The sequence below is a fragment of the Apis cerana genome, linkage group LG12, assembly GCF_029169275.1.
Source record: "Apis cerana isolate GH-2021 linkage group LG12, AcerK_1.0, whole genome shotgun sequence".
Taxonomy (NCBI): domain Eukaryota; kingdom Metazoa; phylum Arthropoda; class Insecta; order Hymenoptera; family Apidae; genus Apis; species Apis cerana.
In genome coordinates, this window is record NC_083863.1 from 9,652,408 (window position 1) to 9,664,448 (window position 12,041).

The 12,041-nt window shown below is 48.6% G+C and overlaps 1 protein-coding gene across 5 annotated transcripts in view; it reads right to left on the reverse strand.

The window, feature by feature from the left end:
* LOC107998379 (Krueppel-like factor 3) overlaps positions 1–12,041 on the reverse strand; it is a 237,423-nt gene that overhangs the window by 170,792 nt on the left and 54,590 nt on the right. The window lies entirely within an intron of this gene.

Below are 12,041 nucleotides of genomic sequence, written 5' to 3' on the forward strand. Positions count from 1 at the left end.
TTCTTCGAACGGAGAAATAGCACGGATAAAGACACGGCTGGTTCCTTTTAAGGCGCAATCTTTCTTGAATGCCGGCGACCACCGCGGGCCGAGGCGGATACCGAGAGCGTGGGCGTTATTGCCTTTAATGCCGAATCGAGCCTCGTAAACGAACATCCCCGAGTCACGAATCCATGTCGTTTATTGGCCCAAAGTGGCGGTTCGGCCCACGCGTAATCGCCCGATACATTCAATTTCTCGCAACGCCGATTATCGCCGATCTAATTAGCCCGGCCTTCCTTACCGATCTGCCATAATCCTCGACCTGGAGAATTATAAAAATCGCGAGTGCCCCGCCCGATTAAATCCATCTCGATTGATAAAACGCGCGCCCCGGACGAGAGGGGAGGAAATAACAGCGTTTCGAAGGAAAAAGTTATTCGTTTAAATCGTGGGACGATTCCTCGAGAGAACAGGAGAGAAAAGACGCGTTTGTTTCTTTTCTCTTTTCCCCTCGCCGAAGGGATGCAACTCTGGATATTTCAATTCTAAGGCTCATCCTCTGGTAATATCGCGCCACTGATGACGCGTAAAATATGCGCGGAGCATCTCGTATTTTCACGTCACAGATATTTTATTATCGCTGCTCTCGCATCGTTTCCCCGTTCCGCGATTAATTCGACCGGTTGCTCTGTCGACGATTTCAACGCGAGGGAGAGCGATTCCGAGATGGAACAATAAGTGGAGCTAGCTAGCTTCGTCGAGCCGGACACAAAGGATTCTCGAGAAGGAGAGGCGAGAGCGGAGATTGCTCGAGATTTACGGGTTACCGCGTAACGAAGGGGACTCATCAGCATCGGTAATGGCGGCATTAAGCCCCTCGGCCCTTTTGTGCGCTCGACCCACGCTTCACAGAGGACAGTCCAAAGTGTACAGTCGCGGGACGGTCAATCAATTTAATTACTCGTTCGAACGATACGTAGCAGAACGTTTGTCAGAACGCCCCTCCCCTGCCACGAAACAGCTATTCCTCCAGTCGTTGCATTCACTGTACCGATAGCTAATAAATCTCCTTCGAGTTGGCTCCAAGGTTGAAAATTGCACGTGAAAAGCGAAATCGGGGAAGAATCGTCGATCGAAATGAACGAGAGACGATGCATGGTCATTTGAAAACCGAGAATAATTCCCATTGCTTTTCCTCGTTTTACGTAATACGAGCCAAGATAAGTTTTACTTTGGTTCGAGGAAACGAACGTTTCGATTAATTGTATTTCAGATGATGTCGAGTCTGATGAAACGATAATAATCCCGATTCGATGATACGAGGGAACGTCTACGGTCTTACGTTTCGATCATGTACGTGGTTAACGAGGGAAGCGAGTAAACGACACGGAAAAGAACAGTTTTACGTAACGCTCGTAAAAGGATTAAAAACTTGGACAATACGAGTCGTTAAACGTGCGTAGTCGTGAAACGTCGATTCCATTTTCCCCGAATATAACGAAAACGCTTCCGCCGTTTTACAACGCCCTTAAAAAATTCCTGGATTTTTAATTATCGGTTACCGGACGAGCGAGTAAACGAAACGTTTAATATTTTTCCAAGCAAATTCCTCGACGATTCCTCGGCGAATCGTCCGTGTATCAATTGCGAAAGAGAATTGGCAAACGGTATGGGAGCAGTGGCACACAGAAACGATGTTGTTTTACGATCCGAAGGCAACGAGAACATTACGACCGATGAGATCGGTGCTAGTCTTCCTTATAATTTTACGACCGTTGCACAATGATACGCGGTGAAAATTCGCGGCCTGTAGCGCGAATTAGCCTGTAATCACCTCATCAGTCGTATTCCCACAAGTCCCTGCTTACTTAAAACGCCAAGTACCATTGATTTAATACCGCGTAAAAAAGAAAAAAGAAAAAAAGAAAAAGGTGGAGAGATTACACGGATGCAATTTTCCCTGTGTTACGTGTGTAATCCCCTTAATCACCATCGGACTAATTATGTAACGAGAGGGTTTCTCAACGAGAGGCGAATATTATTTGAAAGTCAAGAACTTGGACGAGTAGTAGACGAATGTCTCTAAAGGATGACAGTGAACGAATAAATGTTGGAAAATAAATACAGACGTTTCGTGAAAAAAAAAAAAAAAAGAAAAAAAGTTTGAGAAAAGAGAAGAATTTGTTGGAGCCGGTCTTCCGGCGATAACTTAACGAGCCGATCGTAAATCAAAATATTTCGCGAGACCTTTAATCCAGTTTAAACGTCGCGAAACGTCTATTACAAATCGCAGATTGTAAAAGGGAAAAAATAAAATGAAACGTAAAAAAAAAAAAAAAAAATAACGCTTTACGATCGGGAACATTTCCCCTCCGAGAGATCTCTGATACCGGCATACGTATACAATTATAAAGGAATTAAAGAAGGATTAGCGTTCCCGCGAGATCGTGAGCGAGTATACATTTTGCTTGTCGTGCGAAACGAGCGCGTAAACGAGCGAACTAGAGGAATTAGTGGTGGACATCCGTGTCACGATTCCGATCCGATAACAAACGAGCTTATTATACCGGTCAATCGTTGCATTGTTCGCGCGTTTCTAACGACCTCCGCGTTTACATAACGCGCCAACTCTTTTACGTAACATTTTTATATATATGTGTGTATATATATATATATATTTCCTCTCCCTCCTCCCCCCTCACTCATAGTGCAACGATACGCGCCAAACCCGTGCTCGTAAAGAACGAAATAATCGCGAAGACGGGGCGAAAATTTTTTTTCATTTCCCTCGCGCGAACGTACGCGCGAATCCTCGACGTTTACGCGTCGATTATCGATTTTTCGATCGTATGGACGACGAAGCGTCCGGCCACGCCTTTAAAAAGGAAAAAAAAGGAAAAAGAAAATGATTAGCACGGTATGCGAAACGAGATACCGGAATCGTTGGAATCCACGGGTCGTTCGCTCATGTCTCCTCGCATAATCGTATAATTAACAGGCGTATGCCGTTTCATTCGCTTTTAAACACGCGTCCCGTTTAATGGTTCGCGCACTAAGGCGAATCACGAGGCACAATAACGCGCACGGCTCGAAGAATGTAATTGCATCGTGATTTAATGAACGCCGTGTCGAGGTGGGGCGGCCGTAAAATACGTTTTAAGCGCGTTGAAGGATTATCGCGAAAGTGAGTCCGACCGATTACCTCCGGTATAAATTTGATCATCCGGTACGCGACGGCACGGCTTTTAACGCGGCGATCCAAAGCTCGAGAAAAAAGGAGGGGGAAAAAAGAGCATTTTTTTAATTGCTCTCGACTCCGCGGGGATTTTCCATACGTCACCTCCACTCGATTTCTCCTCCTTTCTCTCTGTCTCTCTCTTTCCCTCTGCCGTTTCGCGATAACCGGTTTTATAATAGACGGCACGCAAATCCGACGATCACGACCGTCCGTGTCGCGACGCTACGACTTATCAACAACGATAAACGCGTGGTAATTTAACGATCATCGAAAGTAACCGTTCCCACCTCGACTTTCTTGTGCCAACGAAAGTTAAAAGATACGCGGAATGAACGGATGAAAGAAACTTGTCTCGATTCGACACGTACATGTATATACATATATATCTCACTCGTTACTATAATGAGTTAAATATTGAAAACTCCGCGCGAATTATTTATCCATCTTGGAAGAAATCCAAGATCATAAGATTCTTCCGTATGACGCGTATACTATTTAAGATTAAAACAATTGATTACTCACCCTATCTGCTTCGAAATCCTGTCACGGCTCTTCTGCCGGAATTTCGGCAACCCGACGCTTCAACGACGATCCTTCCTTTCGCGATTTCGCAAACGACGTACCCGGATCGATACGCGATCGTCCAACCCGACGACTTCACCGCCTCCCTTCCTCAAGCTGGAGGAGCCTCTCCACGAGGCGAGGCTTTGATGAACCGATATCGTCCTATTTCACGTTTCGAGCGAGGCCGCGTAATAAATATTCACGAGACGGTTCCGTCGCGAAATATACCGACCACGTCGCGGGATGCGACGTTGTAACGCCGAGTTTCATAAACAAGGACTCGGCTCGTTGGTTATTACGATTCTTAGCGGAGGATATTCTGGCCGGCGGCCACGCCACGCCTCGCCACGCCACGCCACGCCACGAAGGCCGGAGAACGAAAGACGGATACGTACGGCACCGAGGAAGACGAGACGGAGAATAAAGGGGCGACGCGACCTTTAAAATTTTCTTTCTGCGGTCTCGACGCGACGAATGTCGTCGAGTGTGTTTACAAGCTACCAGGCGGCCAACACCTGCGCGCGCCGCGATCACGTTACAGCTCTCGCTCCGAGCGGTTTAAGGTTTCTGTTTATATTTATTTTCCATTCCATCGCGAAAACTTTGTTTTTCTTCGCCCGGTGTTTACACACCGAATAACGACACGGCGTAGCTCTACCGTGTCGCGATATTATTGCCGTGCAGTTGTGAAAAATTGATGAAGGGAAAAAAATTACGAGAGTTGGCGTATTGCACGGCCGCGCGAAGCAAAAGAGTCGACGAACACGAGGTCGAGGAGGGAGGAGGGGGAGGATGAACGTGGTACAATCAGGAGGTGTACGAGTTAACGACACTTGGTAACGTGGCGTTCGCCGCCCTCGAACAAATGCAACTCGACTTGCCGTGCAACAGGAACAAAAGCAGCAGCAGAAGCAGCAACAACAACAAGGGGCAGGGGGAGCGAACAGCGGAGGCACACAGCAGCGCGTTAATTAAACGCGAGCGATTAGTTAGCCGCAGTTAATTATATAGATTAATATGCAAATGAATTCCCTCTCTCTCTCTCTTTCTCTCTCTCTCTTTCTCTCTCTTTCCCACCGTACAGGATAGGCGAAGGTAGGCGCAATCCTGATTACATTACGCTTACGGACTCTCCATCGCCTACTCGGTTTCCCTCCGTTACGCTATCACGTGATTCTTACGTACGATCTAATGGAGCTCGCGAATAAGATACCGGTAATTAATCTCGGCTGCTTCTCTCGAACTAGGTAATGGGTTACCAGCCCGGTTCGTTCGAAATTTCATCGATGTTCTCTTCAACCCTGTCGTTCAATTTCTAATTTTTTTTAATTAAAAATTGGATCCAGATCCAGAGGATGGAAAAAGCGTTTCCCCAATTTCTCCTTTTTTTAAATGAATAAGATACGTGTAGGTAGTTGGTTAGACGGCCAGGTTACACGATAAACTAGGCGCAGGCAAATTCCAGATACCGCTAGAGGATCTAAGGTACTAAGCCAAGGGGAGGGGGAGGGGGAAACAGCGGGGAAATCGGAGACCAGTCGCCTAATGCAGACCGTGTCACCCGATGTCGTGCGATTTACGCGCGTTATATCGAGTAATGCAGGAATCAGATTGGGAAAATTGACAAATCGGACCGGTGTTTGGACGTTAAATTGGACGAACGTGGCCGCGTCAACCTCGTTAATTATCGCTAATGAAAACCAATTAGAACTCTTCAATAGTCGGCAACACGGGGGACAGCATTAACTAACGCAAGAGGTCTCCTCGATGGGTTGTCGGATAGATGGAGCGAAAACGTGGCGCAGCATTAATCGAGACGGCGGAAAATCGCGGAAAACCAGATTTCACGCGTCTACCCTTCCTTATACGCCGCGCACTATGTTAATTAATCGTATCGAGATCGATCTTTAGAGAGTCGCGATTTTCCTAATAATTTAAACGGTTCGCACTTTGCGCTTTAACCTTGATCGAGGAATGCGGAAAATAATCGAGAGGTTTGTCGAGAGGGAGCTTAAACGACGAACCAGTATTCGTCAGATGTTCGAAATTCTGGGCTGAAGCGAGGGTGGACGGAGGAGGGAAAGCCTTTGACGACAGGCAGGTGACGTCGGTGTCCGATCTTATAAACTGAGAGAGGCCTGGGAAGATGGGCGCCTAGCGCCTCCGTATATCCTCATGTAACTAACATTAGATGCATAATGCATGGATAGGTGGCCGAGCTAGGTGTCGCAGCGACAACGCTCTACGACTCTCGACGCCCCTCCGTGTTGCATCGTGCCAACAACACTCGTGGTCTCGAGCGTTGCCGCTCTTCGAATACATCTGGCCAATACACGCCGTTTTAAAATACAATCGCGCCAACTCCTCTCGATGGAACGTAAACTCACAATTATAGGAAACATTGGTTGGAAATCTTCTTGAGAAATTTATCCCTTTCTCCTCCCCTCGGACGGTCCTCGGGGGGATCGAGAAATTCGACCGAGAGCGGAGAGACGAGGAGAAAGTTGGAAATATGACGGGAGAGAGATGTCGAGACGATATGAAAATGCGCAACGACGCCGGAAAATTTGAATAAACTTCCCGATCAGATCGTCGAATAAATTAGACAACGCGGTTGGCGTACCACGAAACTTCTTCCATCGAAGAAGGTACAGCACGTAAACCACCTACTCTGTGCCGATAAGGTTTTTCACGGGGACACGAAACGGTGTGTAGCCGGTAGCCGGGTCGTCCATGCGAGATCTTGGCCGATACCGCGTTGTAAAGCATTGTAATGGTAATATGCGGCGCGCGCGGGGACCGATACACATCAACCGGGGACCGTGGTTGCGCCTCACAGCGAAATCGTCGCGTGCAGGGGGACGAATCCTTTCCTTTCCCATCGATCGATCGGCAAACGAACTCGCGATGCAATTTATCGTTTTTGAACCCTCCTTCTCTTATTTTTTAATCTTCGATCCTCGAAAGAAAAATACACCTAGATATATATATATAGATGGAACGTCGTACGACGAAACGTGATGTCAATCGTGTGGTATATAATACCGAAGCATAAAAGCACGGGAACACAAACGAGATATAAATCACTACCTCCCTGCACAATCGTATTTCAAACGACGCATCGCTAACAAGCCCGCTACTAACATTATCCGAGCAATTACACGAGGAGAGGAGAGGAGAGAGAGAGAGAGGAGGTAATCCCGAACCAAACGGAAGACGATCCCTCGCTCGACGAGGTTCCGCGCTCGTGTTCCGCCATTTCTCCCGAGCGAATCTAAATCGATTTGTCAGGGAACGTGAAGCGGACAAGGTTCGGGAGGGCGACACGGGCGCCCGGACCGTTGGCGACAATCGCGAGCGGGAGCGGAAGTGGAGACGCGGCGCGTTGTTACGCGGTGTACAAGTTGGCGAACAAGAAGAAGGGAGGCGAGTTCGAGGGGGTAGGATTTCCACGGGTACGGACAGGTAACAACAACAACCGCGGTTGCCCATTGTGGAAGGGACCGACTCTGTGACTTTTACAAAGTGGACGCATAACAAATGCCGACGCCGCCGCCGCGCATACATTAGCCCGCATTAATACCTGCTTGAATTTATTAATGCCCATATTATATTCATGCGTTGCTACGAGTTACGCCGCGATGCATTGCGCGAGGGGGCATGCGCCAACCCCGATGATATATCCACCGTCCCGCTCACTCCATTGTTCCGCATTCAGAGTTCTTTCCTTCTCTCGGGATATTCCCCTCCTTCTCTTCCTGATCTCTCTTTTTTCTCCTTCTTTCTCTCCTCTATCCATCTCTATATATATCTCCCTTTTTTCCACTTTCCTTTCAACTCGGTTCGGAACGTTGAGATAAGAATCGTTGTAACTGGCCATCACAGATAAGTTGGCTTTTCGCCACGATCGTGAACGCGAAATTGTAAACCACATTGGATAGGTGTTCGTGGGATGGAAGTATCGGTGAGTATATTATTACGGACGCGTTCGAGTGGAAGAAAGAATTCGGGGAAAGGGGCGGGAGGAATTATTTATATTTAAAACTTTTAACGATCCGACTAAAACTTAAACGATCATTATCGACACGGAGATCTGATGTCGTAAAGTGGTGTGGTCGAATCACTCGCAATCGCGAGAATTATGATTGAGTTATTGTTAATGCGTATTCACAGTCCGAGAACCTGTTTTTATACCGGTTACCAGGGGACGATCTTTAAAATCGAATGGGCTTTTAAACAAGGCTAAACATTCTCGAAGAGTAAGCGTAAAAGGACAACTAGAAAGGTTCAATCGTAACTATAAAATGTCCGTGTTCACCTTGGGGTGGAGAAAAGCGGACGCGTTAACATACGCGTGTTTTCCCAACTATCCCTCTACTTTTCGAAATGACTTTTCGAAGCGCGGCGACCAACAGTTTCTCGAAGAATCTCGTTGAGGAAAAAAAAGAAAAAAAAAAGAAAGAAAGAAAGAAAAGAAAGGAGAAAAAGAGGAAGAAGAAAAAACATTAAAAAAAAAACTCGTTGGAAGCACGGTTCGACAGAGTCTTTAAGCGGCGACCAAAAAGGCAAGAAAAAGAATTTGACACGGCACTTTCACGCGATTCTCTTACCTCTCTCGCCGACAAAAGGGACTTTTTTCAACGCGGAACGAACCGACGACTATGTACCAGAAAGTTGTATCCATTCGTTGCTCTTTGACAATTGTTTTTCAACCTCTTTGTTCCTCGTTGTTCCCTCGTCTATTCCGCATTCGCGACGAATTACGTAACGAGGAATTTCAAATTTGCCACTCTTTCATCTAGCGAACGTACGTCACCTCGAAGCACACACTCTCTCTCTCCCTCTCTCTCTCCCCGATCCAATATCCACCACCTCAACCCTATCCACGTTTCTCCTCTCCGCGTTTCCTCGTACGACAAGAGGCGGCCTTGTTAGCCTCGGTCAATAGGTCCACCCAGCACCGTGGGATCCGCCAACTTGCACTTTAGCGCGCGTCTCTCTCTCTCTCTCTCTCTTTCACGGTGATAACAAACGCGCCACGTCGCGCGCGTGTCAGCCAACGAATGTAAATGCGCTCGCTCAGCGACGAGCACGGAGGAAGGTTTAGGTGGCAATTCAATAGGAGGCGCGTGGAAGAAACTGAGATGCATGGATCCGAGACGCGAGGACACGCCAGTTTCGCGTCGATACTCGTTAACCGTAACACGTAACAGAATGAGATCGAGGGATATCTCGATTATCGTGGAAGCAAGGTGGCGAGCGAAACGTAATTCAGTGTCGTAAAGGGGATAAAAGTTACGCTGTCAAACGTGTCTAAAAATTCCATTCAAAGACCAGCGTTATTTCCACGAACGAGTTCGGGAGCGAGTTGGACGAGTCGAGTGGCATTCCGGTGCGCGTCAACCGAAACGAGTCAACTGGGTTAACTCTCGATCTTCATCGAGAAATTCCGTCTCTGCCCAAACTTCTTCGAAACTCGCTTGAACGAACGGGCCAACGAGAGAACGAGACGCGGCAACGACGAACGAAAAGTGGTTTCCTTGGCGACGAGATAACGAGAGATGGATAAATAAGGGAAAACGGGCGAATAACTAACGCGTGCGGTCTCCGTGTTAACGAGTGTACAGGGAAGGCGAGTATTTAGCGGATTTTATCGGTCCAACACACGCACACGCCCCTCGCTCGTTCGGCTACAACGGTTGCGTACCATTAATCGGCGATAAACCGAGCAAGAGAGGAGAGAGAAAGAGAGAGGGAGAGGGAGAGAGAGAGGTTGGTGGCAATAAAGTGGGCGAAGTTACCGCCTGTGTCCACGGTACACAAGCCGCGGGGAAACGACAAAAAGCGTATGGTTATTAACGCGTTAGCATAAATCCCCCGGGCTTAGGGGGTGGAGGAGGTGGCAAAAACGATTGTCTACGGGCGTAAACCCCGCTCCTCCGGGTTGACAATGACCGCCGCGCCACGAGAGACGGTGGGAGCCGTAAAGGCTCGTTGAACACGAGGACGTGGCCACCGTGGAAACGTAGGGAGTTACGATCGGTTACGAGGGTTCCCCACCTCCCTGGGATATATCGTCGAACGGAGTTACGATACAGTCCCCGGAACTGCAACGAATCGGCAGCAAAAAGGGGACCGGTGGCGAGGGAGAAAGGCGGCAAAAATACCTGGCGGGTGAAAAATAACGCGGTCGAAGGAAAAACGAGAGCGAGGGGACCGAGCTTCCTGTTACTTTGTTGCGCGCGATCGAGGAGCCGTCACGCTGGATAGATGCCGCCCGGATGGATTTTTTCACCCCCCTTCTCGAATTTTTAATTTCTGCCAACGGTTGAAAAGACTCGATTAAATTTTCCTAGGATAGGATAGGAGCGTACGCGTCGCCGAATGTATAAATAAACGTGGATAAGCAACGAGTAATTGGCAGCCAGCTATAATTCAAGCTAGCTCAATAGTGCCACTGTACTCGCAATAAATTTCACGTCGTTAGCTACCTATCTCGATGAAATTTACGATCGGATTATCAAACGTCGCGTAATAAATTTGCTGCCCCCTGTCGAATCGCGCGTTTCTCAATTTGTTCCTCCTTCGAAAATCGGACGATGCGTTCCTCCCCGCTACCAGGATCGTCCGGACGATTGGAATTTCATCGGAACGCCTAGAGGAAAATGAAGAAATAACCGGCTCCCGAGCACAATTGGAAATCGGTTTTAAAACGACCACGTCCCGCGGCAACTAGCGGCAACGGCAATAGTAGTGGTGTACAGTAGTAGTGGTAGTGGTAGCTGACGAACCTAGCCAGACGGTCGGGGAACCAGTCACCGTGTCGTATTAGCGTACTCCGGGACAATTTGTAACGCCATCTTGGGTCCCGTCCGTGCGTAACAATGTAACCAGAAGCCTCCGGATAGCGGAGAAAATAAATGATTGGCCGAGCAGCCGTAAATCAATCATCGCGAAAGCAAACCGAGGCCCGCGGGTTCCGATCCATTGGGCGGACGGCTGCCGAACGGTTGAAAATCGAGTTGTTTTAACCTGTTGCGTCCTCGTCCGCGTACGCGGCGATGATAACACGCAAAGAGAAGGAAAGAAAGGAAAGGGAAAAAGGCGAAACGCGGTGTACGCGCGCGGACAAGAAAGCAACGAGCTCCCCCGATCTTTTCTCTCCCTCCCGATCCCGGAGTTACATAAATTAAAAGCAAAATTGTCCACGCTTGGCGACGCAAGAAGCGCGGGCGCGTGTGTCGGCGCGAAAAAACTTGTTGGCAAAAATCTCTGTTCGTTATTTCGATCGTTGGCTCGTTTAAATACGCGCGTCCACGCGGTTGGAGAGGCCGATTCAAAGAAAACCGACGGCGAGCACGAAACGTCAACCACGAGCGCCAGAAGGACGAGGCTCGGCGGAGGGTAGGAAAGGAGGGTTGGACAAGAAATGGGCTCGCGGTTCCCGATTGTCCGCCCCCTCTTCCCCTCCGCCGGCGTGTTTAGGAGCTGTTGGAACGCGATCCTTCGGATACCCGGCCGGGATGGAAAAAGCACTGTCGAGCAATTTGTGACGACGGCGAGGTGCCGCCGCCGCCGCCGCGATCTTCAGTCGACACGTATCGCGTTCGTGTGCGTTCGCTGTGGACGTGGTATATCTTTATACGTGCGTGTATATAAACGAAATACACGCGGTCGATAGACGCGGCGGCGGCGGCGGCATTCGGCCGAGGCAAAAGGGGATCGGCTTTCATTAGCCGTAATGCCTAGATAATTCGATAAAACTGAAAAATTCCGATGTCGCGTAAGGGAGTGATGCATGGGTCCCCTTCGTCCACCCATTTAAGGATAAGGACGGTGGCCTCTCTTCAATTTGTGTATTTAAACTACCATTATTACCGTTTCTTGCGACTCCCGGCCATTCTGCGCCCTCCCTCCGTCCGAGATTCGTCTCCGTTTGCCAATTTCACCCGTGCAAATTATCCGGGGAAATGTTGGATTTCATTATTCTTGTTGTATTTCGAGGATCGATTTTTTTTTTAACGGGATGAATGAACGGACCGTAGTGGATCGGTCGTTAATCGGCGAAAAACGAGTTGTTTCGCGCAGCCGGATACGAGAAACACGATAAATCCTGCGTTACACGTAGGCGTGCCCGCCTTCCGCGGTACCCGCAACACGAGAATCCCGCCACTGCTAAATTACGACGACGAGCTCTCTCCTTAAGTAAAGTGCAGGTTGCCTTCGTTTCTACCTTCGTTTCGTCCTTGGCGCTACA